Raw genomic sequence first — 15090 nt, 5'->3', positions numbered from 1 at the left:
AAGAAAATCCCTCACAGGTGTGCCCAGCCTTTGGGTTTTAGTTAACACCAGATGTAGTCAGGTTGACAGCCAAGAATAGCTATCACAAACACCAACGCTTACGTGTCTAATTCTTGGCTTACCCAGGTTAGCATAGATTAGCTAAGATAAAAGGAAGTGCTATACTTTTCTTTCTTTCCACCCTCCATTTTTCTTAGCTATCATTTGCATGGTTGTGACTAAAATCCCTGAGAATAACTAACTAAGGGGGGGGAGGTCCGTTCTGGTTCACAGGCTGAAGTGTTCAAGCCATCGTCACTTGGCCCCGTGTGCTTGGGCAGCACTCCCTGGGAACAGCAATGTGTCCTGTCACAAGTGTGTGTTTGGGGGAATATGCCATGTCTGGGATGTCTGGTGGAATTAATTCTTCACCTCACATTAGATAGGAAGTGGAGAGAAATTGATAACATTAAATGAGGCTGGGGCAAGATCCAGCCGCCTTGATACACTGAGAGTGACTTGCTTCCAAGTAGGAACACCCAACTTTCTTTATGACCCATTAGTGCCTTTGTATCATGAATCCATCCAGGGGTTAAATTACTCCACTAATGAGACCAGAATCCTCGGAGCTAATGGTCTCTGGAAACTCCCTCAGGAACATACGTAAGGGTGTGCTTCACTAATCCCCATAAGCATGCCTTCTTCCTTTTTTTCCTTTTCTCTCTTTTAAATAGTATTTATATATTTATTTTTTTATGAGTGTGTATGCATAGGTGTGCTTCCACACACATGGGAAGGTCAGAGAACGGGGCTGGAGAGATGGCTCAGTGGTTAGGAGCACTGGCTGCTCTTCCAGAGGTCCTGAGTTCAATTCCCAGCAACCACAGGGTGGCTCCCATCTATAATGAAATCTGGTGCCCTCTTCTGGCCTGCAGACATACATGCAGACAGAGTGCTGTATACATAATAAACAAATCTATAAAAATATTAAAGGAAAAAAAAAAAGGTCAGAGAACAACCTCCAGGAATTGGTTCTCACCTTCTGTCATGGAGGTTCTGGGGATTGAATTTAGGTCCTCAGGCTTGGTAGCAGGCACCTTTACCCACAGCGACATTTTTGCTGACCCTATGGATTAGGGGTTATTTCTTTTCCCTCTCCCTCTCCCTGTGCCTCTCTCCCTCCCCTCCTCTCTGTCTCCCCCTCCCCCTTCCCTCTGTCTCCCCCCCTCCCTCCCTCTCTCCCTCCCCTCCTCTCTGTCTCCCCCCTCCCCTCCCCTTCCCTCCCTCCCTCTCCCCTCCCTCTCCTTCTCCCTTTCTTTTTTTTTTTTTTTTTGGACAGGGTCTCTTCTGTATAGGGTCTCTCTCTTTAACTTTGTAGTTCAAGCTGATCTAGAACTCACTGTGTAGCCCAGGCTGGCTCTGAATTCTTTGGCAACCTTCCTTCTTGGCCTTTTGACTCCTGGGGTAAACTACTCAGGCCTGTTTAGTGTAGTCAGGTCTATAATGAGGATACTCAGAAGACATGTGTTCAGTTCTTAGCACCCATACAATAATTTACAACTACCTATAATTCCAGTCCCGGTAGACCTTTGAGAGTACCAACCATGCACGGTGTGCACATACATACATACATACATACATACATACATACATACGTGTAAGCAAAACAATCATACCCATGTACACTTTAAAAGTCTAAACTCATTAGACAATAGGATGTGTATATAATATTTTAATCACATAAATATAATTTTCTGTAAGTTAAATAGTATGATATGAACTAATTTAGAAAGAAAAAAATTCTAAGAGTTTGTCATTTTGTTTCTTATTGTTTCCGGTTCTACATAATTACCATTACTGTTGTATAACCTGGTAACTTAGTCTCCTGTGTTGGCCAATTTCCTCAAGTAACTGTAAGGAATTCCTTCTATGTACGGAGTGAATGTTAAAAATATAGCAATGGGGGGCTGGAGAGATGGCTCAGTGGTTAAGAGCACTGACTGCTCTTCCAGAGGTCCTGAGTTCAAATCCCAGCAACCACATGGTAGCTCACAACCATCTGTAATAAAGTCTTTAAAATATATATATATATATATATATATATATATATATATATATATATATATATATATATATATATAGCAATGGTGGTTGAAAGGTGGCCCAGTGGTGAAGAGCACTGGCCGAGCTCTTGCTTTTAGTCTTCCCTTCTTGCTCCTGCTCTCTCTCCATTCCCTTTCCCCTCTCTCTCCATTCCCTTCCCTTCTCTCTCCATGTGCTCACGGCCAGCCTCTACTTCTCTTCTCCCCTCTCCTCTCCTCCCCTCCTCCTCCTCCTCCTCCTCCTCCTCTTCTTCTTTTTCCTCTTCCTCTTCCTCTTCTTCTTCTTCTTCTTCTTCTTCTTCTTCTTCTTCTTCTTCTTCTCTCTCTCTCTCTCTCTCTCTCTCTCTCTCTCTCTCTCTCTCTCTCTCTCTGCCTCTACTACCCTCTTGACTCCTCTCGCCATGCCCTGAATAAACTCTATTCTATACTAAACAACAGAACAAAAAGCAAAAAACAAAAAACAAAACAAAACAACAACAAATAAGTCTTCCAAAAGATCTGGGTTCAATTCCCGACATCCACACAGTAGCTAACAACTCTCTGAAACTCTAGTTCAAGGGGATCTGACACTGTCTACTTCCTCCATGGGCAACACTGCTTTTTTATTTCCCAAATTATTTTATTCAGTCCTCGTTCCTATTAATGACAGTGCTGAGTTAAAAGCATTTTCCTCAGACCTTATCCTTCAGGGTCTCCTATTTCTCATCTGTCTGCACTAACGCAGGCTAAGAAAGTTGAACTGATGCCTCTACCCCTCCTCTATTCTGAGTCTCTTACAACTCCTGCTTCGTGAATGGCGCTGCTCTGTTATTTGGTACGCGATGTCACAGCTCCACTGTGAGCGCTCCCTTTGCTGTTACAAGATGCCTTGTTTAGTGTTTTCTAAACATTCATTTGTTTGTTTATCTATTGTGTGTGCGAATACCATGGCACATGTGCAGAGGTCAGAGGAAAACATGTGGGACTCAGTCTGTCCCTAACTTATGGGTTTGGAATTTTGAACGAAGGCCATCAGGCTTGGTGACAGGTGCATTTACCCACAGTGTCATTTCACTTGTCCCATGTTTAGTGGTTTTTTTTTTTTCTCTTTTTCCTCTTTCTTTCCTGTATTTTTAAAAATTTATTTATTTATTTATTTATTTTTGTCCGAATCTTGACGTTGTTGCCAGTCAGGCTTTGATTTTCTTCTCTGGCCCTGGTTCTCTCACTAGAAGCATCTTTAGCGATCACTCTTACTGCTCTGTAGCCCCCTGCTCTGTCTTTGATGTCGAGTCTGGAATATCTCTGAAGCTTTCTTGGAAAGAACCTGGGTTGTTTTCCAAGTTTTGAGATACAAAGATTCAAATCCATGCACTTCTCAAGATTTGTGATTCGTCAACGATCCTTGAATTGTTTTCACTGTTACGGTTTTTAAAGATTTATCTGCTTTTGCTTTATGTGCCTCTGCCTACACGCGTGTCTGTGCAGTGTATGCAAGTGTTGCCCGTGGAGGAAGAAAACAGCATCTGATCCCCTGGAAACAGAGCTACAGACGGTTGATAGCTGCTATGTGGATGTTGGGAATTGAACCCAGATCTTTTGGAAGAGCAGCCAGTGCTCTTAACCAATGGGCCACCTTTCCACTGAGCCACCTTTCGACCACCACTGCTGTATTTTTAGACAATGATTTTGATGGTGCTTCAGAGGGATTAGCTGGTTGCAAAGTCTTCAGACTTATCTAGAGCTCTGTGCACCACACCATCCTTTACAACAGGGCTCAAGAGGTGGCTCAGTGGTTAAGAAAATGTACTGCTCTTGCAGAGGACAGGGGTCAGTAACCATGTCTCATGACCCCCTGTAACTCCAGCCTCAGGGAATCCGACACCTTCCACAGACACTGGCATTTATATGTGCATAGCCATAGAAGATACACAATCAAAGCACACACTCTAAAATAAATTTTTGAGAGTTGATTGGTAGTAGGGAACAAGATATGTGGATGACCATTCATGTCATGAGCATGGCTTTTTTCTTTTCTTTTCTTTTCTTTTCTTTTTTTCGGAGCTGGGAACCGAACCCAGGGCCTTGCGCTTGCCAGGCAAGCGCTCTACCACTGAGCTAAATCCCCAACCCCACGAGCATGGCTTTATCATGCCTTCTCTACCACCTCTATCAAGACTGGCTAACCCATTTCTTCATTCAGCTGAACTGAATGAACTTGATGAGTTTCCTGAACTGCTAGTGGGGATCCATTCTAGCACACAGCCTTCCCGAGACTGGCTTTCCTTACCTATGTCTGTCAATTCTGGATTCCCCACTGTCTCAGTGGGGTCCAGCCCAAAGCCAAGCAATCCATGGAAATTGTTTAGTCATTGGATCCATCATCTGCTGTGGTGGTTTGAATAGGTTTGGCCCCACAGATTCATGTGTCCCAATGCTTGTATACCATGGCTCTCTTCAGACACACCAGAAGAGGGCGTGGAGTTCCATTACAGATAGTTGTGAGCTACCATGTGGTTGCTAGGAATTGAACCTCTGGAAGAGCAGTCAGTACTCTTAACCACTGAGCCATCTCTCCAGCCCCGGGTGTGGGCTTTAAGACCCTCACCCTAGCTGCCTGGAAGTCAGTCTTCTCTTAGCAGCCTTCAGATGAAGACATAGAACTCTCAGCTCCTCCTGCACCACACCTGCCTGGATGCTGCCATGTTCCTGCCTTGATGATGATGGACTGAACCTCTGAACCTGTAAGCCAGCCCCAATTAAATGTTGTCCTTATAAGAGTTGTCTTGGTCATGGTGTTTGTTCACAGCACCTAAGACAGATGAACAAGAAACATTTTGCATAAGAAATCACACTCCCTCTCCCCCACAGTTGAACAGAGTAATGGAATTTCACGAGAAGGGCCAAGTGTGAGCTCCTGGGTGGTTAGAGCTTTTTTAGAATATCTGCTTTAGCTTATTGTAGTTCATGTAAAACCCACGGGTGGCTAAACCATGAACATTAGGATGACAGAAAACAGCGTTGTATAAAACAAGGCTACGAGACCATGTCTGTATGCATTGTTAACACTTGTAAACTTTATAAACACATTGAGTAAAAAGTCACAACGCTCACCCGTCTGTAAACTTTTCTATAAAAGTAAGTTCAAAAATATTCAAAATAAAATGTATTTAGGGATGTCCATAAGGATAGCCAATGTTGAAAAAAAAAAAAAAAAAAAAGGTACCAGAGAGTGCCCGGCATGGGCACATGCTTTTAATCCCAGCACTCGGGAGGCAGAGGCAGGCAGATCTCTGTGGGTTTGAGGCCAGCCTGGTCTACATAAGTGAGTCCAGGACAGCCAGGGCTGTTACATAGTGAAAACTTGTCCCCAAATACTGAAAAAAAAAAAAAAAGGCAAAAAAGCCAGAGAACTGTCATCTTGTCCTGTGAAATCAGGGTTATGGGGAGGGAGGACTGTGTTGGTTTAGAGGGGAGTGGCACTATTAGGAGGCCTGGTCCTGTTGGAGTAGTATGGACTTGGAGGTCACTCAAGCCCGGCCCAGTGTTTCACTTTCTTCCTGCTGTCAGGAGATGTGGATGTAGAACTCTCAGCTCCATGTCTGCCTGAGTTCCATCGTACGACCCACCATGATGACAATGAACTAAACCTCGGAACGGTAAGCCGGCTCCAGATAAACGCTTTGCTTTACGGAGTGGCTGTGTCATGGTCTCTCTTCACAGCAATGAGACCCACACAAGGACAGCAGCTGTGGAGGGGAACAGGGCTTCTAAGGTCTAAGAGCCCCTCACATAGTGCTTAGCCTGGGTGGTAGCCCTGTGGGGCTTTATTTATAACTATTAAGAATTGCTCCTAGAGCAAAAGGAAGATCAAAAACACATAATCCAGGAGCTAAGAATTTTATACTCTAAGAAGCCCCATAGCAAACTAAAAATAGTCGTAAGTACCTGGAATTATCTGTCGGTGGCCAGATTTTGAGAGATATAAATACAGTTAAATGTAATCTTCATGTACATGACAAGTATTGTGGTCTGTTCTGTAGGTTGGGGGTCACACCCAGATAGACAAGAACTCTACGTCTGAGCTATACCTGATCTTTAACAATAATATATATATCTCCATGCAATTAATAGCTGGTGTTGTATAACATCTCGGGTGTACTTAAAATGATCAAGATTATTATATATCTGGAAGTTACATAAAATGAAGCATCAAAGATTTTACCTGTTGTGATCATTTGAATAGGACTGACACCCCTCCGCCTGGCCTCCAGACTCATGCATTTGAATGCTTGGCCTCTAGGGAGAGGCACTGTTAGGAGGTGTGGCCTTTTGGAGTAGGTGTGGCCTTGTTTCAGGAAGTGTATTGGTACAGCGAGGGTGGGCTTTCAGGTCTCATGCTCAGGGTATGCCCCGTGGAATACACAGTCTCCTACTCTCCACTGTTCAAGATGTAGAACTCCCAGCTCCTTCTCCAGCACCATGTCTGCCTCTATGCTGTCATGTATCCCACCATGACAATAAAGGACTAAACCTCTGACAGTCTAAGCCAGCCCCAGATTAAATGTTTTCTTTATAAGAGTTACCATGGTCGTGATGTCTCTTTACTGCAGTAGAACCCTAACACCTGCAACCTCCATTATGTAAGTTTTACAAGAAGAAGCAAAGTGATGACCAGACAAGCCTCAAGAAGAAGAAGAAAAATAAATAAATTAGTTTGACCCTAAGCGTCTTTCGAATAACGGTGTAAATGAATCCTCTAAGTTCAATCTTTGTTGCAACCATTCTAAGTGAATTTGCAAGCCGTCTCAAATAATATCTATCAGCCAAAAGCAGTGTCAGCAAGTGTTTCAAAGAGCCATCATCGGTTTTTCTAAAATTACCTGTCTCCTAATGCATCAGACTCTCTTCTCTTAGTTTTGGATGAATATATTATGCAAGATACTCCTGGTTATGCTCACTTAGACCTGATGGTGTTTGTTTGTTTGTTTGTTTGTTTTCTGATTTGGAGCGGATGCAAATTACACTACTTTGTTGCATCTGTGACTTTCTCTTTCTGATGGCTTGCTGTCAGAAACTGAGGAGAGCTCAAAAGACAGGGTGACATTAAGGCCACAGACATAGGCCCCTCTTATGGGTCTTAGAGACTACACCCTAGGGAACTATAGATTCTAATATTGGTGACATAGACACAAATTGGATGACAGGCTCTGTGGAGTTTAGTTAGCTACAGTGGCTGTCTGTTCTTTGTTGCCCAGTCTCCCTTCTTTTGGGAAACAATCTAACATGCCTTATTTGCTATTTGGTTTGCAGGAATTGGTCCCAAGACAACGATTCCAGGATGAGCACATAGGACAGTTAGAAGTGACAAGCCAAGATACTTCGGGGGGAAAACGTAAACATTCCCTCTTCTGTTGATCTTCCTGTGGAAAATGGTAAAGCTTGGTAAGGAGTCTCCACATTGCTAACTCGAAGTCAACCATTCAGATAGCAAGGGTGGGCCAGTGAGTACACGCCACCAGAAGGCACCACGCATGCGTGCAACGCGTGACTCGAGCAGTCAGAAAAGGCACGGTCGCATCTAGGAGCCCCAGGACGGACTGGAAACCACCCTCAGATGTTTCAGTTAAATTGAGCCAGTGGATGCACCTAGTGTTAGAGCAGGTGCAATCTTGTCGCCTGTGTGTCATCCTGACCTGGAACCATAAAAGACCAAGAGGACTTTTTTTTTTTTTTTTTCTTTTTCGGAGCTGGGGACCGAACCCAGAGGACTTTTTTTTTTTTTTTTGGTTTTTTTTTTCAGAGCGGGGGACCGAACCCAGGGCCTTGGGCTTCCCTAGGCAAGCGCTCTACCACTGAGGCTAAATCCCCAACCCCCAAGAGGACTTCTTATTTCCATGTTTCGGTTCCTGGCTTAAGAGCGCATCAGCTATACCCACTGCACATGCGCGCTGGCAGGTAAGACCTACGTGTGCAGTACACTGCTTTAAACTTTTACAGAGATATGTGGGTGTCTGTTTATTTTCTCAGTACTGATAAATTCATGAGAAAGGTATCTAAAGGGAGGAAGGAAGGGTTGATTTGGGCTCATATATTAAGAATGGGTCTGATCCTTCATGGTGGAGGAAAAGTGAACCCACAGTGACCCACACCTAAGCTCTGCCTCCTGAAAGTTCCACAGCCTTCAAAAAATAGAGCCAGCGTGGGGATTTAGCTCAGTGGTAGGCGCTTGCCTAGCAAGCGCAAGGCCCTAGGTTGGTCCCCAGCTCGAAAAAAAAAAAAAATAGAGCCAACACGAAACAAACCCAGTTATATATTTCTGTTGATTATATTTTTACTTTGTTCTGGCAGAATTTTGTTGTTATTTTTTTGCCTTTTTGGTCTTTTGCTTAATTGTTTTGTTTTTTGTTTTTAGTGTTTTGGGGGAGTATTTTTGTCTCTTCCTTTTGGTTTTCTTTTGGGGGGATGGAAGAAAAAAGAGACAGAATTGGATGGGTACAGAGGTAAGGGTGTGGGAAGAATTGAGGAGAAAAAACATGGTAAAATATAGTATGTAAAAATCTTTGTAAGAATATTTATATAAAGCCAGAAAGACGGCTAGGTTTAAAAAAAAAAAAAGTTAAGGGCAGCAATAGGCTATCTGAGAGGCGTCCCGGTGAGAATCCAGTATTGCTAGTGTAGCAGAAACCAGAGGCCTCAAACCAGACCAACGGCTCACTGCAAGGAGTATCTGAAAGGGAAGAGTTTAGGCAAAAGGGTGTCCTAAGTGACACACAGTGACACACTACAGCTTCCACTGGGAGAAGTTATGATGATGATGAATATTAGTAATTATTATTACTTTTCTTTTGGGGGAGGACATTACAAGGGCAGAAGGCAGATATGGAGAAACGGGAAGATGAGTGAGATTGGGGTGCAGGATGTGAAGTTCCCAAAGAATCAAAGAGTCACAAGCTGTGGTGTAAGTGAGCGCACGCTCACACACATGTGCATGACCCAGCACACGTATAGAGGCCAGGACACACCATTTGTGAGCTGGCTCTCCTTCCACCAAGAGCCTCCTGGAGCTCAAGCTCAGGTTGTCTGTCAGGCTTGGTGGCAAGCATCTTAACTGGCTAAGTCATCTCTCCAGTCCAGACACATTTCTTTTTAGAGTGGAGGGTTACAAGTTAATAAAACCTTCCTACAAACCTTTCTGCCTTTATGCTTCTCAACCCTGGCCTCCCCAGAGTGGTGGCTCTCAGCCTTCCCAACGCTCCCGCCTTTACTACAGATCCTCATGCTGTGCTGACCCCCAGCTACAAAACAATCGTCATTGCTACTTCATAACTATGATTTTGCTACTGTTACGAATTATAGTGTAAACATCTGTTATTTCTGATGGTCTTAAGCATCCCCTGTGAAAGGGTTGTTCAACCCCAAAGGGTTGAGAGCCACTGCCTAGAGGAAACCACTCTTCTATAGCTGATGTGTGTGAGTTGCTGGAAATCATTTACCTAACCGAAACTTTCCTCCTATGCACCAAAGGCTTAAATATTTTCCTTTATTCTTCAAGGTAAAACGAGAGAGGAAATAACAAAAGACTGAATAAACAAACTGTTAACAGTTGGTCCTTGAACAAGTCACATCAGGGTCTGCAAGGGTTTTGTGAGACTTCAGGAAGGTTCCCATGAGAGGCTGACCACGTACTGTGGCACTTTCCCGATTAATGTTGCTAATAAAGGACAGAAGAACCTGTCTATCAAACCTGTCCTAGCACAGCCAGCAATGTAGGATTAGATGCCATTGTTAGAACTTATTTCAACCCCAGGAGAAGAGATTACTTTTAGGTTGTAATATCTGTCTGTTCCCTCAGAAGGGGACAAGAGTTCTGCTCGTGTGAAAGGTGAGGGTACTGAAGAGGGATTCTCGGGTCTGCTTGCACTTGCAGGATGAAGGATACAGTAGAAAAGCAAAGCAATAGGACCAGTGAGAAGAGAGCAGAACACTTTTTAGTTTGTTGTGATTTGTTCTTTTAAACAAGGTTTTACTCTGTAGTCAAACCTACCCTTGGACTCACTGCATTGTGCACCGTGGTGTTGAATTCTCTGACGTCCTCCTGTCTCTGCTTTCCAAGGGCTGATGAAGTTCCGTCATGAGCCACCACACCAGAGTCAAACAGTTTCGTGAAAGAATTAAATGACAGTTTAGCTCTTTTGTTTGTTTGTTTGAGGTTTTGTTTTGTTTTGTTTTGTTTTTTTTGTTTTTTTTTTTTGAGACATGGTTTCTCTGTGTAGCCCTGGCTGTCCTGAAACTGGCTTTTTAGACCCTGCTGGCCTTGAACTCCTTTGCCGCCCAAGTGCTGGGATTATAGTCAATACCACTGCTCAGTTTTTCTTTCTTCTTCTTCCTTTTGAAAATGAGTCAGCAGGGCTGAGAGATGGCCGAGTGCTTAAAGGTGACAGTACGAAACCCGGCATGTCTGTCTGTTTAATCTCTGCAAAAGAAGGAAACCCACGCCTGCAAGTTGTCTCTGACCTCCATACTTACTGTGATGTCCAGACATATCTCTCTCTCTGTCTCTCTCTCTCTCATACACACACACATTAAGTACAACATTGAAGAATATATATATATATATGCAGATCATCCAAAAAGTTTTTTAAACAATTTTATTAATGATCTCTAGGGTATTATCTTATTTTTCCTTTTTACACAGTCTCGAATATCCTAAGTTGGACTCAACACGGCCAACAATGACCTTGAACTACTGATTCTCCTGCTCTTTTTGCCACCCCACATCCTACCTTATCTTTCTTTTTTTTCTTTTTTTAATTTTTTAAAATATTTATTTATGTAATGAATATGAGCACACTGTTACTGTCTTCAGACACACCAGAGAGGGCCTCAGATCCCATTACAGATGGTTGTGAGCCACCATGTGGTTGCTGGAATTTGAACTCAGGACCTCTGGAAGAGCAGTCAGTGCTCTTAACCACTGAGCCATCTCTCCAGCCCCTACCTTATCTTTCTTAATCCCTTACTTTAAACCTAAATTAGACATGGCCTTTGCCAGCAAATCACTGATGACATTGAAAGCTTTAAGCAGTGTAGTTCTATGGTCTTACCATTTAAAAGTGTTTAAGATGCATCTTGAGAATTTGTATAAATTGTATCACAGAGTGCTTTTCATTCTGCTGTTCGCTGTCCTTGTTCAACAGGACCTTACAATGTAACCCCTGTAGAAGACTAACTCATTTTTTGGTCTTTGTTTTCATTTTTGAGACAAGGTCTCACCACAAAGCCTTAGCGCTTGCTATCCACACCAGGCTGCCTTGCATCAGACCTCCTCTGCCTCCGGAGTGCCGGCACTGAAGGTGTACACCATCAGGCCTCGGTAGTATATATTCATTTTTACAAACTGATTTTTGTATTCTAAAATTAATAAGGTTATTTATGCCCCCCTTTTCTCTAGAATAAATACTGTGTTAAGCACATGTTTGAGAATTTCCCTAGGTTGTCAGCTATTGAAAGGAAACGGCTTGGCTTTAGGCCATTCTCACCTCTTGGCTGGAACTGTCAGACCGCTCTTCAAGATGGTTCCCACATTTACTGTTTCCTCAAGTAGCAGCACGTGAACCTTGTTGCTGGCCCACATCTGAGGGTCTATGATGTTGGTAGGAGTGTAACTCATCATCACGTGGTTCCTAGTCTGTGCATTTTGTACATGTGCGATCATGCTCAGAGGGGTTTTGTTTAGTTTTTGTGTATCTTTTTTTTTTTGTTCCAGCAAGTACTGGAGACTGAACACAGAGCTTCATATATGGCAGGCAAGTTCACTTCCACAGAGCTGCAGTCCTAAGCCCATGAAGTACTTACTGTCAAGTGAGTCAGTGGTTTCTTTTTTTCCCTCTGACATTATTAGGAGTTAAACTCAGAGCCTCACAAAGGTTCAGTCTCTCACAGAACTACAGCCCTAGCCTGGAGTTTTGCTTTCTTATTTATTTATTTATTTATTTATTTATTTATTTATTTATTTATTTATTTATTTATTTCGAAACAAGAGGTCAAGGAACCCAGGCTGGTCTCAAATTCACCACATAGCGAAGAATGACCTTAAACGTCTCATTCTCCCACCCTCGCCCTCTTATGATGGGATTACAGATGTGCACCACCACACCTGGTTTTCTAGCATTGAGGCTCAAACTTGGAGCTTTGTGAGTGCTGGGCAAAAACTCTACCCAGTGATGCTCACAAGACCTTTGCTTATAGTTTTTTTTTTTCTTGTCTTCTTCCCTGTGCTGTCTCTGGATTTTGGATTTTGGAAGTCAGATTATGATCTTTTACCACCGTATAATTCTCTGCTATGCTTGCAGACAGGAGTCTAGCATAACTGTCTCCAAACTGATGTGCAGAGACTCGCAACCAAACATCGGACTGAACTCAGGGAGTTGTGTGGAATTGTGGGACACGGGATTGAGCTAGCTGGAGGGGTCAAGGACATACAGAGTCAATCAGCCCAGGCCCATGGGGGCTCACAGAGACTGAACCACCAACAAAAGAAGGTGCAGGGGTTGGACCTAGGCCCCAAACACATTTGTAGCAGATGTGCGGCTTGGTCTTCATGTGGGACCCCTAACAGTTTGAGCAGGGACTGTCTCTGACTCTGTTGCCTGCCATTGGATCCCTTCCCCAGCTGGACTGACTGGTCAGGCCTCAATGGGAGAGGGTCTGCTTAATCCTGCTGCAAGCCAGGGCAGACAATGGGCACGAAAGGGGGGGCTTCTTTTCTGAGGAGAAAGGGGGTGGGCTAGTGGGGGATGGGACTGGAAGGAGAGGAAGGAGGGGGCTGTGACTAGGATATAAAGTGAATAAATATATTATTCATTTTATTCTTCTGTTTTTTTTTTTAAGATTTATTTATTTATTATATATAAGTACACTGTAGCTGTCTTCAGATACACCAGAAGAGGGCATCGGATCTCTTTACAGATGGTTGTGAGCCACCATGTGGTTGCTGGGAATTGAACTCATGACCTCTGGAAGAGCAGTTGGGTGTTCTTAAACGCTGAGCCATCTCTCCAGCCCTATTCTTCTGTTGTTAATAGAAGGAAAACAACCTAAATGGAGTCCCACTTCCATCTGGTTATTCACCTGACTCCCATGCGAACGTCTTTGTGGCATACATTCAGTGATAGCTGGCATGTTAATATCTCCTTTTCTCCTATTGGAGAGCTGGTGTCTAATTCAGTAGCATAAGGATACCTCTCTTTATTAGACTTGTTAAAGAGTAAAAATATTTGATAGGAGCATTAGCTGATCCATTCCTCAGCTGTGGTGTCCTGTACATATGAAATGCAAAATGCCGGAAGAGAACTGTGGTCCTTAGCACACAGCCTTTAGGAAGCCATAGCCATCCATGACAAAACTGATCTGGCAGCCAATGAGTTAACAGATTTTTTTTTTCAGAAGCATCATTATTAAACTCTGGTCATCCTTCTAAGAGCTGACAGGCTCATCTTGTGCCTTTCTCCAATTGTCTCATGTTTACAGCTATTTTGTTTGATTTGAGATTTTTCGCCAGGTTGACACATACAATTCGCCTGGCTGATTGGTCTTTTTAGTCTAGTCTGCACAGGCTGTGTCCTGGGAAGACCCAACTCTGCAGGCTGTGTCCCAGTCTGACCCAACTGGGATGGCAGGCTGATTTGACTGGGATGGGATTAGTGGAGCAGGGTTTCCAAGCTGTTAATCCTGGGCTCCTCAAAGGTTTCCAAAGGGAAGCAGGAGGCTCTTGGGGGGTCCCACAGGTTTCCTCCAGACCTAAGAGCAAGCCAAGATCTAGAAGATGAGACTCAGGGGACTGCAGGAGACTCACCTCTGCAGGTTGTCCCAGGAGGAACCCCTAATACCTCTTCTTGATAAAAGCAATAGAAGGGCATTTTCCCAACCTAATGAAAAACACCTATGAAAAGCCAAATGCTAGCTCACAGGTCACAAGACTGACTTCTGCCTAAAACGGTGAGTAAGACAGGACACGAAACCTCCCCTTCTCTTTCTCCCCCCTTTTTATTTTTGAGATGGAAGTCTTGCTGTTCCTTGATTGTGTTTATATCAGTCCCCCAAACCAATAAATCTAAGGAGACACACATGGCTGACTAGGGCTTGGTTGTAGAGTTTGGAGAGTGTGAGAAGGGAGTGGAGGCTCGTGGGGAGGAGGGAGTGGGGGCACATGGGGAGGGAGGGAGTGGGGGCACATGGGGAGGGAGTGGGGGCACATGGGGAGGGAGTGGGGGCACATGGGGAGGGAGTGGGGGGGGGGGGGGGGCACATGGGGAGGGAGGGGGGCACATGGGGAGGGAGTGGGGGCACATGGGGAGGGAGTGGGGGCACATGGGGAGGGAGTGGGGCACATGGGGAGGATGAAGCCTTGTAAAATTGACTGTGGAGATGCCAACCAAACTTCTGTGACATAGTCAGTCCCACACCCTCACTTTCCAAAGATTGATTGATTGACTGATTGATTGATTTTATGTCTATGAGTATTACTTTGTGTTGTTAATAGAAGGATAAAGAAGAGAGGGGAGATATGTTCTATGGAGGTCTGGGGGAAGGGGGTGCCTCAGTGGGTCCATACTGAGGCATCCCTTCCACCTGAGGGACACAGTGTAATATAGAATAGAGTTTATTCAGGGCATGAGGAGGGGAGTTAAGAGGGTAGTAAGGCAGAGACAGACAGACAGAGAGACAGACAGAGAAATAGAAGAGTAGAGGCCGGCCATGAGCAGGTGGAGAGAAAAGGGGAGGAGAATGGGGAGAGAAGGGACAAAGGGGGACGAGACCAAGAGAGAACAAGACAGTGAGGAGGGGCGAGCAGCCCCTTTTATACTCTCAGGCATACCTGGCTGTTGCCAGGTAACCGTGGGGGTGGAGCTTAGATTGCTAACATTCTGTAACTGTCATCAGACACACCAGAAAAGCACATCAGATCCCATTACAGATGGCTGTGAGCCACCATGTGGGTGCTGGGAATTGAACTCAGGACCTCTGG

Source organism: Rattus rattus, chromosome 12, assembly GCF_011064425.1.
Source record: "Rattus rattus isolate New Zealand chromosome 12, Rrattus_CSIRO_v1, whole genome shotgun sequence".
Classification (NCBI taxonomy): Eukaryota; Metazoa; Chordata; class Mammalia; order Rodentia; family Muridae; genus Rattus; species Rattus rattus.
Note: the sequence above shows the minus strand (reverse complement) of the source record.